Here is a 17475-nt window from a genome sequence, read left to right on the forward strand (position 1 = left end):
AATGAGCTTTCAGCGCACCTCAAGGACCTAGAAAAACTGCAGCAAACCAAACCCAAATCTAGTAGGAGAAGAGAAATAATTAAAACCAGAGAAGAAATTAACAGGATTGAATCCAAAAAAACATTACAAAAAATCAGCCAAGCAAGAAGCTGGTTTTTTGAAAAAATAAACAAAATTGACACCCCATTGGCCCAACTAACTAAAAAAAGAAGAGAAAAGACCCAAATCAATAAAATCAGAGATGAAAAAGGAAACGTAACAACAGACACCACAGAAATAAAAAGAATCATCAGAAATTACTACAAGGACCTGTATGCCAGCAAACAGGAAAACCTATCAGAAATGGATAGATTCCTGGACACATGCAATCTACCAAAATTGAACCATGAAGACATCGAAAACCTAAATAGACCCATAACTGAAACAGAAATTGAAACAGTAATAAAGGCCCTCCCAACAAAGAAAAGCCCAGGACCAGATGGATTCACTGCTGAATTCTACCAGACATTTAAAGAAGAACTAATCCCATTTCTTCTCAAACTATTCAGAACAATCGAAGAAGAGGGAATCCTCCCAAATTCTTTCTATGAAGCCAGCATCACCTTAATCCCTAAGCCAGAGAAAGATGCAGCACTGAAAGAAAATTACAGACCAATATCCCTGATGAACATAGATGCAAAAATCCTCAATAAAATTCTGGCCAACAGAATACAACAACACATCAGGAAAATCATCCACCCAGACCAAGTGGGATTCATCCCTGGTATGCAGGGATGGTTCAACATTCGCAAACCAATCAATGTGATTCACCACATTAACAGACTGCAGAAGAAAAACCATATGATTATCTCAATTGATGCAGAGAAAGCATTTGATAAAATTCAACACCCTTTCATGATGAAAACTCTAAGCAAATTGGGTATAGAAGGAACATTCCTCAATATAATCAAAGCAATTTATAAAAAACCCACAGCCAGCATCCTATTGAATGGGGAAAAGTTGGAAGCATTTCCACTGAAATCTGGCACCAGGCAGGGATGCCCACTCTCACCACTGCTATTTAACATAGTTCTGGAAGTTTTAGCCAGAGCCATCAGACAAGAAAAAGAAATCAAAGGAATACAAATCAAGAAGGAAGAAGTCAAACTATCCCTCTTTGCAGACGATATGATTCTGTACTTAGAGGATCCAAAGAACTCTACTAAGAGACTATTGGAACTCATAGAGGAGTTTGGCAAAGTGGCAGGATATAAAATCAATGCACAAAAATCAACAGCCTTTGTATACACAAGTAATGCCATGACTGAGAAAGAACTGCTAAGATCAATCCCATTCACAATAGCTACAAAAACAATCAAATACCTTGGAATAAACTTAACCAAGGATGTTAAAGATCTCTACGATGAAAATTACAAAACCTTAAAGAAAGAAATAGAAGAGGATACCAAAAAATGGAAAAATCTTCCATGCTCATGGATTGGAAGAATCAACATCATCAAAATGTCCATTCTCCCAAAAGCAATTTATAGATTCAATGCAATCCCAATCAAGATACCAAAGACATTCTTCGCAGATCTAGAAAAAATGATGCTGAAATTCATATGGAGGCACAAGAGACCTCGAATAGCTAAAGCAATCTTGTACAACAAAAACAAAGCCGGAGGCATCACAATACCAGATTTCAGGACATACTACAGGGCAGTTGTAATCAAAACAGCATGGTACTGGTACAGAAACAGATGGATAGACCAATGGAACAGAATTGAAACACCAGAAATCAATCCAAACATCTACAGCCAACTTATATTTGATCAAGGATCTAAAACTAATTCCTGGAGCAAGGACAGTCTATTCAATAAATGGTGCTGGGAAAACTGGATTTCCACGTGCAGAAGCATGAAGCAAGACCCCTACCTTACACCTTACACAAAAATCCACTCAACGTGGATTAAAGACCTAAATCTACGTCCTGACACCATTAAGTTATTAGAGAACATTGGAGAAACCCTTCAAGATATTGGCACAGGCAAAGAATTTCTGGAAAAGACCCGGGAGGCACAGACAGTCAAAGCCAAAATCAACTATTGGGATTGCATCAAATTGAGAAGTTTCTGTACTGCAAAAGAAACAGTCAGGAGAGTGAAGAGACAACCAACAGAATGGGAAAAAATATTTGCAAACTATGCAACAGATAAAGGGTTAATAACCAGAATCTACAAAGAGATCAAGAAACTCCACAAAAACAAAACCAACAACCCACTTAAGAGATGGGCCAAGGACTTCAATAGACATTTTTCAAAAGAGGAAATCCAAATGGCCAACAGGCACATGAAAAAATGTTCAAGGTCACTAGCAATCAGGGAAATGCAAATCAAAAGCACAATGAGGTTTCACCTCACCCCGGTTAGAATGGCTCACATACAGAAATCTACCAACAACAGATGCTGGCGAGGATGTGGGGAAAAAGGGACACTAACCCACTGTTGGTGGGAATGCAAACTGGTCAAGCCACTATGGAAATCAGTCTGGAGATTCCTCAGAAACCTGAATATAACCCTACCGTTCGACCCAGCCATCCCACTCCTTGGAATTTACCCAAAGGAGTTTAAATTGATAAAGAAAAAAGCGGTCTGCACCCTAATGTTTATTGCAGCACAATTCACAATAGCCAAGACCTGGAACCAACCTAAATGCCCATCAATGGTAGACTGGATAAAGAAATTATGGGATATGTATTCTTTAGAATACTATACTGCAGTAAGAAACAACGAAATCCAGTCATTTGCAACAAAATGGAGGAATCTGGAACACATCATGCTGAGTGAAGTAAGCCAGTCCCAAAGGGACAAATACCATATGTTCTCCCTGATCGGTGACAACTGACTGAACACCAAAAAGGAAACCTCCTGAAGTGAAATGGACACTATGAAAAATGGTGACTTGATCAGCATAGCCCTGACTGCTAATGGACAACTTAATACATTATCCCTCATAGTATTTTTTTTTTTGTCTGTTCTACTTAATATGACTGGTTTAATTCTGTAATTATCACACAGTTATTCTTAAGTGTTGAAAATTAACTGAAATGTGATCCCTGTTAAACATAAAAGTGGGAATAAGAGAGGGAAGAGATGTATAATTTGGGGCATGCTCGGGCTGACTTGCCCCAATTGGTAGAGTTGGAAACATACTAGGGGATTCCAATTCAATCCCATCAAGGTGGCATGTGCCAATGCCATCTCACTATTCCAAGTGATCAATTTCAGTTCACAATTGATCATAATGAAAGGACTAAGAGTCAAAGGGAGCACATAAACAAGTCTAGTATCTGCTAACACTAACCGATAGAATAAATAAAGGGGAGAGTGATCCAACATGGGAAGTGAGATACTCAGCAGACTCATAGAATGGCGGATGTCCTAAATAGCACTCTGGCCTCAGAATCAGCCCTAAAGGCACTCGGATCTGGCTGAAAAGCCCATGAGAGTATTTCAGGCATGGAAAGCCAAGACACTCTGGCAAAAAGATCTCTGTGAGTGAGATCCCAGTGGAAAGAACAGGTCTTCAAAGAGGGAGGTGCCTTTCTCTGAAGGGAGGAGAGAACGTCCACTTTGACTATGACCTTGTCTAAACAAGATAAGAGTCGGAGAACTCAAGGGGCTTCCATAGCCTTGGAAACTCATGACTGGTGCATAGGGAGATTACTGATGCCATAAACAGGAGTGTCAATTTGTAAAGTCAACAACAGGAGTCACTGTGCACTTACTCCTCATGTAGGATCTCTGTCCTTAATGTGCTGTACACTGAGGCTTAATGCTATAACGAGTACTCAAACAGTATATTTCACTTTGTGTTTCTATGGGGGTGCAAACTGTTGAAATCTTTACTTAACGTACACTAAACTGATCTTCTGTTAAAAAAAAAAAAAAAAAAAAAAGAAACTATCAACTCCCAACTTGACTCTCACTGGGATTAAACATGACAATAGGTCTGATCTGATTTCATCATCATTTAAAAAAAATCATCTATTATTTTTCACTTTATGTTTCTGTGTGGGAACAAACTGTTGAAATCCTTACTTAAGGTATACTAAGCTGATCTTCTGTATACTAAGATAATCGAAAATGAATCTTGATGTGAATGGAAGGGGAGAGGGAGTGGGAAAGGGGAGGGTGGTGGGTGGGAGGGACGGTATGGGGGGGAAAGCCATTGTAACCCATGAGACGTACTTTGGAAATTTATATTCATTAAATAAAAGATAAAAAAAAAAAAAAAAAAAAAGAAATAATGAGAGTAGCCGGCGCCATGGCTCAATAGGCTAATCCTCTGCCTTGCGGCGCCGGCACATTAGGTTCTAGTCCCGGTCGGGGCGCCGGATTCTGTCGCGGTTGCCCCTCTTCCAGGCCAGCCCTCTGCTGTGGCCTGGGAGGGCAGTGGAGGATGGCCCAAGTGCTTCGGCCCTGCACCTGCATGGGAGACCAGGAGAAGCACCTGGCTCCTGGCTTCGGATCAGCACAGCGCACCGGCCGCGGCGGCCATTGGAGGGTGAACCAACGGCAAAGGAAGACCTTTCTCTCTGTCTCTCTCAATCACTGTCCACTCTGCCTGTCTCAAAAAAAAGAAAAAAAAAGAAAGAAAGAATGAGAGTAAAGGGAGGGAGGGTTAATATCACTGGGCTCCGATGAACAACATGCATTATTGTTGTTGCTATACTGATTCCCCGTGTGACACTTCACACGTGTCATCTCACAGTAAATCCAGAAAGGTCAGCATCGTGATGACCTTCAGTGTGCTGATGAGGAAACTCTCAAATAACTTTGTCCCCATGGTCATTCATCCACTGACCCTCAGATTCAAATCCAGGGTTGTCCAATCCCAAAGACCCTGCACCTAATCCTTCTCCTTCATATCCCTTCAACCATCAACACTTGCTGAATTAATGAATGACCCCCCTGAACCAAAGAGCTACTTAGAACCCACAGAAGGAGAGGGGATGACCAAGTGCCCAGGGGCTTGGAATGGGACAGTCAACCAGGAAGCCCGGAAGGAGCAGCAGAGAGAATGCTCACATCTGTCTAGTGAAGTGATTGCTGTTTGCCACAAAGAGCAAACATCGGGGTAAGGAAGGAAGTTGGGGTTGGTCTCCTTTGGAAACAAAAATGGAAATATATGAAAATGCTAGTTCCTGTACATGGTTTCTGTACATATATGGTATGGGCAAAATCTATGAAACATCTGGTAAGACTTGCTTACATAAAGAAGGCCTTAGCCGCAGAGCGTAGACACAGTGCCCCAAGCCAAGGCCAAGCGAGGGTTCAAGTTTCGATTCTCTAACCTCATGGAAGTAACTTACACTTTCTGAGCCTCTCTCTCATCTCTAACTGTGCTACCAATAGGGCAGCCACTAGCCACGTGTGGCTACTGAGTATTTGAAATGTGGTTAGTTTGAATTGAGGTGTGCTATAAGTAAAAAAAAAAAAAAAACACACACACTAAATTCTTTTGGATAAAAGTAAAATACCTCCTCAATAATTTTATAGGAACTGCAGGTTGATATGATAATATTGGAATATATTGAGTTAATGAAAACATACTATCAAAATTAACTTCACCTGTTTCTTCTGGACTTTTAAAAAATGTGGTTGCTCAGGACAATTTTACCATCTATGTGACTCACATTCATGGGTCTCTGGTCTACCAAATGTCATCATGGGGCTGATAGGAAATTCAAAGATGTCATATATAAGGCAGATGAGGCTTCCAGTTGTATGTTAAGCCCCCTCCTCCAAAGTAGCTCCAATCTACCACCAGGTCCGTTCAACTCCACATCCTCCAGCCGGGGTCTGGGATGGAAAGGATCCCCAGTGTTTATAAGCTAGGCTGACCCCTTGGAATCAAAAGTAAGAAACTTGATAGTGAAAAGGACCTCAGTCAAAGCAAGCTGTGGGTCTGGGGGCATACGGTTGTTTTTCTGTCCTTGTAAGAGATCTTTAATCATCCTATGAGTTCTTTCAATGATTGCCTGCCCCTGTGGCTTGTATGGGATACCTGTGGCAGACTGTATGTTCCAGGACCTCAGGAAGGAATTAAATTCCTGTAGTGTATACACTGTCCCGTTATCAGGCTTTATTGTCCAGGGGACACCGAGGACCAGCAGGGCTGACTTAACTGCCTTTATCACATTTCTAGCCTTTTCTCCGGATTGGGCTGCTGCAAATACAGCCTTTGAATACGTATCTCCCACCACATGGACAAACTTAAGTTGACCAAAGGAGTTAATGTGGGTGACGTCCACTTGCCAGAGCTTCTTAGGAGCAAGGCCTCGCGGGTTCACTCCTGCTTGTAGCAGTGGGCCTGACGGGGCGAGGGGGCACAATTCTTGCAAGAGTGCACTAGGTGTTTGCATTGGCTCATTGTTAGCTCCGGGAAAAGTGATTTTGTGTTGCTTTCTGCCATATGAAGTTTTTGGTGTAGAATAGGGGCTTGTTCTAGGTGTCTGATGGAAGCCATGTTGCAGGAGATAAGACGATCAACCTTTTCATTGCCTTGGAAATCTCACATAACAAGCAGCAAGTATGACCTGCAAACCAACGTAAGCACAGCAATGGAGTTTTTTTTCTGAACTTGAGCCTTGAATCCCCTGGGCGGTTTAAAGGGCCCTGTGCCTCCATCAGCACCAGCAGGTGGTATCGGGAGAGAGGCATCTCCCCAGACTGAGTTGTCCTGAGCCCTTCCAGCCCCCGAGGGCTGCAGCTCTACGGCCCACATGCCGGGTCACCAAGGGGTGGTGCTGCTCTGCCTAGACCCTCCAGAGAGCTCCCCCAGCCTCCGATGCAGGAGCACAGTGTGTTGGCTCCAACAAGACGAGGGTGTCCATGGAAACGCTAGCAGAAGCGAGCCCGAGACAGCTGCTTGTGCTCTTATCTGGAACCCGGTGAGCAGCAAGACGAGTAACTTAATATCGGGTTTTAACCATGAATAAAACCCCACATGTGAGTGCATCCTCATACAAACAGATAACCGGGTAAGCGGACAGATGGAGAAGAGACAAATACTCCTGAGAGAGAACCCAAGTGGTCAATGGCTGACTCCGCTCCAGCAGGCGGAGCTACTGCCCCTCCCTGACAGATGTGGACAGTCCTCTGGTGATAACACGTGGTCAGTCACAGCTGTCATGCACCTGGATGCCAGGTGACAAGAAGGGACCTGATTTCTTTGGTTTTCTTTCCAAACTCTCCAACCCCAATCCAAACTACAAGAAGAGCCCCTGACAAGCTCTGTGTAGGGGACATTGGGTCATCCCTGGCCAGGCCTCCCCTAGAGTGGCAAGGTCAGAAAACCCAGGACAGGCTGAGAAAGCTCCCAGCCCCGAGGACAGGTGGACAACGGGCAGCTGGCGCTCAGCTCTGGGTGCTTCTTTGCCTAAAGCAGTTGCCAGATGTGAATCCTGTTTGGCACAGGGTTCTCCCTGGGCTCAAAATAATTGTGTGTCTTTTCTGCTCTGATGCCCAGCAAACCGTATTCTGTCATTGTTGGTGATAGAGTGCCTCCAGCCAAAAGAAAACAAAAGTGCTTAATCTTGAATTCACTTGGAAGGCAGAGTCACAGAGAGGCAGAGAGAGAGAGAGCGAGAGAGCGAGAGAGAGAGAGAGAGAGAGAGAAGAATTTCAGTCCGTAGGTTCACTCCCCAAATGGCTGCAATGGCAGCTGGGCCTCCTCTGGGTCTCCCATTTGGGTGCAGGGGCCCAAGCACTTGAGTCATCTTCCACTGCTTTCCCAGGCCATTAGCAGAGAGCTGGATGGGAAGTGGAGCAGCCGGGACTCAAGCTGGCTCCCATATGGGATGCCAGCACTGCAGGCGGAGGCTTTAACTCACTACGCCACAGCCACAGCACCGGCCCCAGCTTACTGTGTTTAAAAAGGAATTATTGGGGCCGGTGCAGTGGCCCAGTGGGTTAATGCCCTGGCCTTAGGAACCGGTGTCCCATATGGGCACCGGTTCTAGTCCCAGCTGCTCCTCTTATGATCTAGCTCTCTGCTATGGCCTGGGAGAGCAGTAGAAGATGGCCCAAGTCCTTGGGCCCCTGCACCCGTGTGGAAGGCACAGAAGAAGCTCCTGGTTCCTTGCTTCAGATCGGCTCAGCTCTGCCTGTTGTGGCCATCTGGGGAGTGAATCAGTGGATGGAAGACCTCTCTCTCACTGTCCACTCTGCCTGTCAAAGAAAAAAAATAGAGTAATTATCCAGACTTACTTCCTATAATTAATTGACTTTGACACTTATCATCAGGACTTCTACCATGCACTGCAAATTCAAAATATTTGATTCTGATTAATTTTTAGAAGCCTATAGTATTTCTTTTTTATTTGTTTTTTCATCTATAGTATTTTGAGCAGGAGAATCTTCAGAGCCCATGATCCAGAGAATTCTTTCTGCGACTATCACATATTGGATTTTTGTTTTGCTTTTTAAATATTTATTTATTTATTTGAAAGGCGGAGTTACAGAGAGGTAGAGATAGAAAGAGAAAGAGAGACAGAGTCTGGAAAATTACTCTATTTTTTTTTCTTTGACAGGACAGTGAGAGTGAGAGAGAAAGAGAGAGAGAGAGAGAGAAAGGTCTTCCTTTGCTGTTGGTTCACCCTCCAATGGCCACTGTGGCTGGCGCACCACGCTGATCCAAAGGCAGGAGCCAGGTGCTTCTCCTGGTCTCCCATGGGGTGCAGGGCCCAAGCACTTGGGCCATTCTCCACTGCACTCCCGGGCCACAGCAGAGAGCTGGCCTGGAAGAGGGGCAACTGGGACAGAATCCTGTGCCCCGACCGGGACTAGAACCCGGGGTGCCGGCGCCGCTAGGTGGAGGATTAGCCTGGTGAGCCGCGGTGCCAGCCTGGATAATTGCTCTAGATAAAGACACTGTAGGGGCTGGCACTGTGGCGTATTGAGTAAAGCCGCTGCCTGCAGTGCCGGCCTCCCATACGGGCACTGGTTCCAATCCAGCTCCTCTCTCTTTTTTTTTTTTTAAAGATTTATTTATTTATTTGAAAGAGTTATATAGAAAGATAAGGAGAGAGAGAGAGAGAAAGAGAGAGAGGTCTTCCATCTGCTGGTTTACTCCCCAACTGGCCGCAACAGAGTGAGCTATTCCAATCCGAAGCCAGGAGATAGGAGCTTCCTCCGGGTTTCCCACATGGAAACATGCAGAGAGCTGGATTGGAAGTGGAGCAGCCGGGACTGGAACCAGCACCTCTGCTGTGGCCTGGGAAAGCAGAAGATGGCCCAAGCCCTTGAGAAACTGCACCGCATGGGAGACTGTGGGGAGCAACTCGGACTAGACTGTTACTGGAATTAAGACTTATTCTATGCATCTGCTCTCCCACAATATGGCGCTGAGAAAGGAGAACCAGCTTCTACGCAGCTGCCTCCAGTTCAACCAATAAACTGTAGGACCTGCTCCTGATTGGAGGAGAGCAGCGTACTCAGCGTGTGGGTAGCAGAGTTGGGATTGGCGGAAAAGGACTATAAAGGAGGAGAGAGACAACATGCACCAGGAACATCCATCTGAAGGAACACCTGTGCAGCCCCCGAGAGAGCCGGCCGGCGGTGTGCCACTCCCCCGCGGAAGTGGGGAAGGTGGCAGGGGGAACCGCCCTTCCAGGGAGGTGGAAGGGATGGTAGCCAACCTGGGAAGAACCAGCAGCAAACCCGGGGAGGGCCGAGCAGACAAAAGAACAGCGCAGGGTCCTGTGTCGTTCCTCCACGAAGAGGGGGAGCGACATAATGGTGCCGTGACTCGGATATGAAGCCTAGGCAGGGTTCAGTGTCGTTCCTCCATGAAGAGGGGCAGCGACAGGAGACTGGTAAGAAGCTCTTGGCTCCTGGCTTCAGATCGGCACAGCTCTGGCTGTTGCAGCCAACTGGGGAGTGAACCAGCGGATGGAAGACCTCTCTCTCCCTGCCTCTGCTTCTTCTCTGTGTAACTCCGATTCTCAATTAAATAAATCTTTTTTAAAAAAGACTTTGCAAATGTTAAAAATTAAAATTTAACCTGTTTTGTTAAAAACAACCTTTTAAAGATAAAAATAACGTGGTTTTTGTTCAATTATTCCAGACTATATTATCACATATGGGGTAGTGATAGAAAGAATAGGAAAAAACATGAGAGGACATAGTAAATACCTGAGATAATAGAGAAATATCTGTTCAAGTGCTTTTCAGTGCAAGAGTAGCTGGTAGAATTAAAGACAGCATGTGATGTTACAAATCAGTCAGAAACAAGAGTGTAACTCCTCATGCAAATGGGAGAGCACTGAAAGTAGCAATGAAACGTAAGCCAAAACCTTAGAAGAGAGTGACTGAAATTAGAAACACACCAACCACAACCACAAAAAATGGCTTAAATTTATTATAAGAATCTCAGAGTAAATTTTTTTTTGACAGGCAGAGTGGAGAGAGAGAGAGAGAGAGAGAAAGGTCTTCCTTTGCCATTGGTTCACCCTCCAGTGACTGCTGCGGCTGGCGCACCGCGCTGATCCGATGGCAGGAGCCAGGTAATTGTCCTGGTCTCCCATGGGGTGCAGGGCCCAAGCACCTGGGCCATCCTCCACTGCACTCCCTGGCCACAGCAGAGAGCTGGCCTGGAAGAGGGGCAACCGGGACAGAATCCGGTGCCCCGACAGGGACTAGAACCCGGTGTGCCGGCACCGCAAGGCGGAGGAATCGCCTAGTGAGCCAGGATGCCGGCCTGAACTCAGGTATTCTAATATAGGACGTGGCTGCAGCGGCTTAACCACTGCACCAAGGGCCTGCCCCCAGTGTGTTTCTTAAGCTTTAGGTGTCTTCGCATCAGGAAAGCAGTGGCAAATCCAGACCCAAAATGCAAAGTCATCGTAATCAGTCATTGCTTTCTTTTTCCACTTAACGTGGCCAACTCTTCCCTGGGCTCTTCTGGGGGTTCCTACAGACCACAGAGCCTGAACCCCAGCTGCTCTGCTCCAAAGTGGCCCAGACACCCAATGGGGACGATATGGCAGCACCATACTACGTCTTCCTTTTTTTCACAACCTTGTTCTCTTTCTACCTTTTTATGTTGTAAAGTTTTAGAATTTTTATTTACATTTATTTATTTGAAAGGCAGAGAGACAGAGATCTCCTGGCCACTGATCCATTCCCCAAATGACTGCAACAGCCAGGGCTGGGCCAGGCTGAAGCCAGGAGCCCCAAACTCAATTTGGGTCTCCTGTGTGGGTGACAGGGATCCAAATATTTGGGCTGTCACTTACTTCCTCCCAGGGTGTAGGCGAGCAGGAAGCTGGAATTCAAAGTGGAGCCAACACTCAAATCCAGGCACTCTGATATGGGCTACCAGCATACCAAGCTGTGTCTTCACTGCTGCACCAAATGTCCAGAACAATGGTGCAACCTCTTTTAAAAAAACAAACAAAAAATGTTCCCATTAGTATCAGAGTTGGGGGGGGGGCGGTGAGTAGGTTACAGGTACAGATTCTGAAACTGCAGTCTTAAGAGACTGGGTGGCTGCAGCCTCATTTTGAGTATCCATCCCTGTGCAACAGGAGAGAAACAGGACTCATTTAGAAAAATATCAAGCTCCTCACAACTGGACACGTGTCCATTTCTAGCTCCAAACCAATCAGGAGCGAGGAGTGTCAGCTCCTAACCGGCAGTGACCCCTGCTGCCCTGGTAGGGACTCCTGAACGTTCAAGCATGCCCAAAATGGCCTCATGTGAGCTTTCCAGGGTGATAGTATTGAGCACCATTGCTGTGGTGTGTCGTGTGCAAAAAAAGTGAAAGCCAAATCAGCGGTGCCTGTGCAGATCACCTAGCTGGGTGCAACATGGTGTCCTGTGCCCAGGAGTTTGAGCCAGATTGAAGTGCCGTGTGCACTGGGGGAACAGGCACGCCTTCCCCTCCCACCCCCATGAAAGCACCTGTTCGGCTCTCATAGGACAGCAAGTTGACTGAAGCTCACCCTGCTGTGCTGTCCGTGTGTTGGAGCATAACGGAAACTGGTTCCTGTATTTGCAGACAAAATATATATTTTTAAACTATTTAAAGAAGAAAGAGGGAGAAATGGGATATAATTACATTCTCAGAACTGTATGTGGACTATATTGAACCTCTTAAAAGCTAAAAAAATTTAAAAATTAAAAATATAAGTAAATAAATAAGTGTAACTGGTGACCAAAAGTAGACAAAAATGGAAGGGGATGCAATCCTTGCCAGAGAAGCACACAGGTTACGATCTGTGGTCCATCTGAGTGAACGCCGATTCCATGCGTGAACATGAAGAGACAGGCTCAGAGATGACTGCCACAGAAGACAGAGCATTCCTCAAAGACTTTGACTCTTTCACAACCCTCAGGAGGTTCCCTTTTGAACATGTAACTGTTGTTAGGTTTGGGTGAGGTTGCATATTTGGGTAAAGGAGAGTTGTTCCCATTCTCTTTATCCCTGGGATCAACAAGCAGATCATCAGCTGAGCAGGGACTCTCCTCGCTGCCTTCGTTGGAGATGGTGAGGAACGACGTGGGGGACACGGACTGGGAGCGGCTGCTGTTGTTGCTGCCCTTGTCCGCCCCGCCGGGGGTCTGTGTGTCGATACTCCGAGTGCTGCTACTTCTCTGCACCAGGGGCGGAGGGGCACGGTGTCCATCTGGAATGTCTTGTGGTATAAGTTGTTCTTCCTTTTCCCCAGCCTCTTTAATTATTATTTCTATCTCTTGATTCAATCCTTCCACGCTATTCCGGAACCGGGAACCTGTTGATTTGGTGATGGGAATTACTGGAATAAGTGCACTCTTTGGAACAGGAGCCTGACTCTGGTTAATAGCTGCATGGTTGCCATGGAATGGAGACTGTCTTTCTTTATCTCGATGATGTCGACTGCTGTGTTTACTTCTCTGCAACTGCTGACGTAATTTGGCAATCTCCTTTAGTTGATCTGTACTGCCCCAGGACGCTGAGCGCTTGTGAGACCCTTTCTTCTTTTCACAGTATTCTTCAGCCCAAGCACTCTCTGTCTGTGTAGCTTTGTCCCTCATGCAAGGTGCAGCTTGCCCGTGACTATCACGAGGCCAGTGTCCAGCAAGGTACGGAGCAGCAAGTGTATCCAGGGAGGAAGTGCGTCGGATAATACTAGAAGGGCTTGATGAAGGTGGTCGTGTTTTGTCACCTGCTTTGCAAACCGGGGCACTCGGACTCCTCTTCTCCGGGGAGCCTCGGCTCTGCTCCGGGGACCTCCTCCGGTGCCGGACACGGGCTGGGGGTGGGGCCGCGCTCACCTCGCCAGTGCACAGGTGGGTGGGCGACGAGGAAGGCGACGACACGGTCCCCAGCAGCGGCGGAGGGGGCTGCGGTCGTGGGGGGCTCCCACGAGCCCCCGGCGCGGCGCCGCGCGTGGGGCTGGTGCCTCGCGTGGACGTCGCGGACGCGCCCGTCTGCGTGGCCACCGTGGGGCTGGTGCGCGGGGCCCCGCCGCCGCCGCCGCCGCCACTGCCGCCTGAGGGGCCTGAGGCGCCGCCGCCACAGCAGCCGCCGTTGTTGTTGCCGCCGCCGCCGCCGCCGCCGCCGCCGCCGTTGCTCCGCGTGGGGCTGCCATGTTGCTGCTGCTGCTTCAGCTGGAACGGAACCGTCGCCCTCATGGGCTGCAGGCGGCTCCCGGGTCCCCCGGCCGTGGCGACCGTGCCACCCCCGAGGGAACCGGCCGGTGTGGGGGACCCATTGCGCCTCACCCGCTGGGACATGGTTCCCCCCCCTCCCCGGTGACTGTAGTAAGCCGATTTTTTTCAGCCATAATCCTGAACAGCCTCAGGAGCACTGACCGGGGAGCTGTGTGTGGCCCTGAACAGGCTGGGGAGATGAGACCGTGGCCTTCCCAGTGTCCTCCCGAGACTCAGAGCGGCCCAGCTAGACTCCAGGGCTGTTTAACCCACAAGTCTGTCGCCTTCCTGGAGGCCCACGTGCATTTTTTTTTTTTCTGATAGGATGTGTTTATATTTACATGGTACATTTTAAAGCAATGGCTACATTGGTCATACATATTAGAAACCATAAAAAAAAGTTAAGAACTAAAATGTACATCATACACTTGTATATATATTTTTTTACACAGAGGTAAAAAGGCTTATAAAAAATCAATACAACGGGGTTTTAATATACAGGGAAAGAATGGATCATGTCTCAGGCACTTTTAATCTGTTAATGTGAGCAAACAGCTTGGGTGGGGGAGGGGAGACGGTCAGGGAAGCTTCCCAACAGAAAACCTTTTGGTTAATGTTTTGTTACCACCGATACAAAAATAAAATCTGAGTACTTTTCTCAAATGACTGACGTCATGATGGCAAAGCTGACTTGGGAAAGCACTACACGTTGTTCAGCTGCAGGGTGGTGCTGGGAGAGACGTATTTACATAAATGTCCCCATGGCCGTCTTTGTGCCCTTAACCGCTGCCTTCACAAACCAAAAAGGATTTGCAGAGTAAGACTCGCAGGTAGGAAGGGTCGAGGGGCAAAGGAGGGTGGGCAGGACGACAGAGGTGACAAACAAAAGGTGGCTCTGAAACGTGTGTTCCTGTTGAAATAAATAGGGGCGCTTGAACGGAAGTCTAAGGACACATACATTAGTGTTGTGCTTTGTAGAGAGGAGACCTTAGAGAGAGACCCTGAGGGAGACCTCAGGCGGGAAGAAGGTGCCTGTACATGGCAACATTTAATCACAAAAGAATCTGGCATATTAAGAGTTAGGTTTACAAACTTGTCACATTCTTAATATTAGCAATTTCTCTATTTGTACATTGCCTAAGAAAATACTGTTTTTGTGACTTTAGAAAAGACACTTAAGGAGTTCATCAGGGGCTCCGGCGTTTTGCAAATAAGGATCCAGTGTCACTGTACAAACGGCTGCGGGCGAAGTATATAAAACATTAGTTAAATACAACTCTCCAGGAATACAGTACATCGCACCTACAGCTGCTTTTACAGTTCGATTCTTTCTTTTCCTTTTTGTTATGAAAACGCCCCATCACTGCACAGTCCTGGATCTCCACGCTATAAAACTGAAGTATGGGTTCCCAGCGTAGCAGATGGTCACCAGGAAGGCAAAGAACGACGAGGCCGCCCAGCTGTTGAAGTTGTGACTGTCTCTCTCCAGGGAGACGGACGACGCGTCCACCACGGCGGCCGAGAGGTACAGGATGAAGGCGCTGCTGTTAAAACACAGGCCCACTGTGGTCCAGGGCACCTGGGGGATCCTGGTGTAGGTCATTGTTATGTAGAGGATGAGGAAGAAGACGGTGAGGACCCAGTAAAACACAGCTACAAACATGACCCAGCCGAACGCAGGGACCCGGAAGTACTCCGTGCCAGCAATCAGTGTCCACACCAGCAGGCCCAGGACGATCTCCGCCACGATGAGGAGCCCCGGCGCGGTGCGGAGGAACTCCCGGTCGTAGGCGAAGCTGCTGCTGCTGGTGGAGAAGTTCTCGGCGAAAGAGCTGGCGGTGGTGGTGACCGTGTGCGAGCGCCCTCGCGGCGGCTCCTCCATCTTCGCGCCCCGGCGACCCCCGGCGCGGCCGGGGCTACGCACGCGGCCCTGCGCCCCCGGGTGGGGGGTGGGGGTGGGGGGGGGACACCGGCGAGGGGGAGGGGAGCGCGCCGGGGGTCGCCCGCCCGGGCCCGTCCAGGCGCCGCGCGTGTCCCGCGAGCGCGCGGCGCCACCCCCGCTGCTGGGCGCGTGGCTCGGGGGCTGCGCGGGGGCCCGAGGGAAAAGGCGGAGAGCGAGCGAGCGAGCGAGCGAGCGAGGGGAGGCCGCCGGGCGCGGCGGGCGGCGGAGGCCGGGAGAAGAAAATGGAAATGTGTGCCACTCGATGTGTATTTCTGATTAACAAACAAACAGGGGTATTTCCTAAGGTGACCATGGTTGAACTTTAGCTCCAGAGAGTGGAAACATTGGTTTAATTTTCAAGAGAATTAGACTTAAGAAAGTAAAAGAGAAATTCTGTTATCAATAACTTGCAGTAATTTTTTGTAAAAGATCAAATTACAGTAAACCCATCTTTCCTTAATGAAAATTTCCTATGTTTACAGTCTGTCTCTTGGTATGCAAACAATCTTGTAACTTTGATAATGAACAGTGAGAGATTTTTAAATAAAACCTCTAAATATGTTTTGTCATTTAATAACATACGATTTTGTCACTTTTCAACTACTTTCTGACTCACGTACAGCAGGTCATTTTTACTTGTATGTGTTACCATTTTCACAAGTCATCAGTGGCATGGGCTGGATCCAGGGCATGAGGGTAGCTTGTCTCAGGAGCTGTCAGAGAACTTCCTGCTGCTAGTCGTAAAATCTGTGTCTTTACACACTAACGGTATAAATAATGTAACTGTCTCTCTGTGCCGTTTCATCACTGTAAAAACTTGTCAAATCTTAGTATGCTAAGCATCTGTATGAGAGCACTTTGCATTTTGGGGAGGAAACCCATTCCTTTCCAGACGAGTGTTTTTCATTGGCTCCAGGTCTTCTATGTCCCTGTGGTCCCCTGGCAGCCAGTCTCGCACACAGTCTAAGGATTACCTATCTCCTGACTGGCAGTGCCGTTTCTTTCCTTTAACATCACCAAAAATACCCAGGAGTTCCTGGAGCTCTTACACGATGGAAGGCAAGTCTGCGGCACTTCCTCACTCAGCTGCTGGGCTTCTACCAGCCGAACCTCCCTGTGCTTCTGATGTGGTTCCTCGTAAGCTGGCTTGCTGTCCATGCTGAATGTTGAGCAGTTTGAATGCTGAAAGACTTACACTATCATACAATAATGGTTTTGGATTCCATAATGAAAATGAATGTTTTTCTTATAAAAAATTATATGAATGTTGAGAAAAAAAAAATGGGTGCATTTGCTGTTCTACCCTGGGGAGACAGGATCTGTCCTTAGCTGGGTTTGGGAACTGGTCCAGTCCCTCAGTGCTTCTCTCCAAAGTACCCTTGGCTTGAGGAATCCACGTTTGGGATCAAAACTCACTTTAACCGAGCGTCTGGTTTCATGCTGTCATCTGTGAGGTTCAGCTGCCCCAGATTTTGTTTCAGTTCATCAGAGCCAGGTACAGAATCCTATCTCGGTTGGGCATTGGCTGTGCTCATCACCAGAGATGTGTGAGAGCCGGCTGATTTCAAGCTATGAATTGTCTGCACCTCAAAGAGGTTTCCGTAGAGGAGAGATGATCTGTCCTTTCCCGGTATCTCCTAGTCTCATCTCACCCACAGACCAGTCTCGTCATAACTAGAGAACCTTCTTTAGGGATCCCTTTATTTATTCTTAGTTTCAGATGTAAATTAACACGTGGGTCATTTTATTTGTCTTAAAGCAAGCACATTTTACATCTTACTGGTGTAATGTTTGAAGCTTGAAAGGGCGGAGTCGGAAGCGGGCGCACTGTGGGTGGGGCATTGCTGATGGCTG

At 47.4% G+C, this 17475-nt stretch overlaps 2 pseudogenes; both read right to left on the reverse strand.

Annotated features, from left to right (window-relative positions):
• Positions 1–11576: 11576 nt before the first annotated feature.
• Positions 11577–13807, reverse strand: LOC138846494 (protein FAM117B pseudogene; annotated as a pseudogene).
• Positions 13808–14180: 373 nt separating this feature from the next.
• Positions 14181–16401, reverse strand: LOC138846495 (CKLF-like MARVEL transmembrane domain-containing protein 8 pseudogene; annotated as a pseudogene).
• Between the last annotated feature and the right edge of the window lie 1074 nt (positions 16402–17475).

Source organism: Oryctolagus cuniculus, chromosome 18 (assembly GCF_964237555.1).
Source record: "Oryctolagus cuniculus chromosome 18, mOryCun1.1, whole genome shotgun sequence".
Taxonomy (NCBI): Eukaryota; Metazoa; Chordata; class Mammalia; order Lagomorpha; family Leporidae; genus Oryctolagus; species Oryctolagus cuniculus.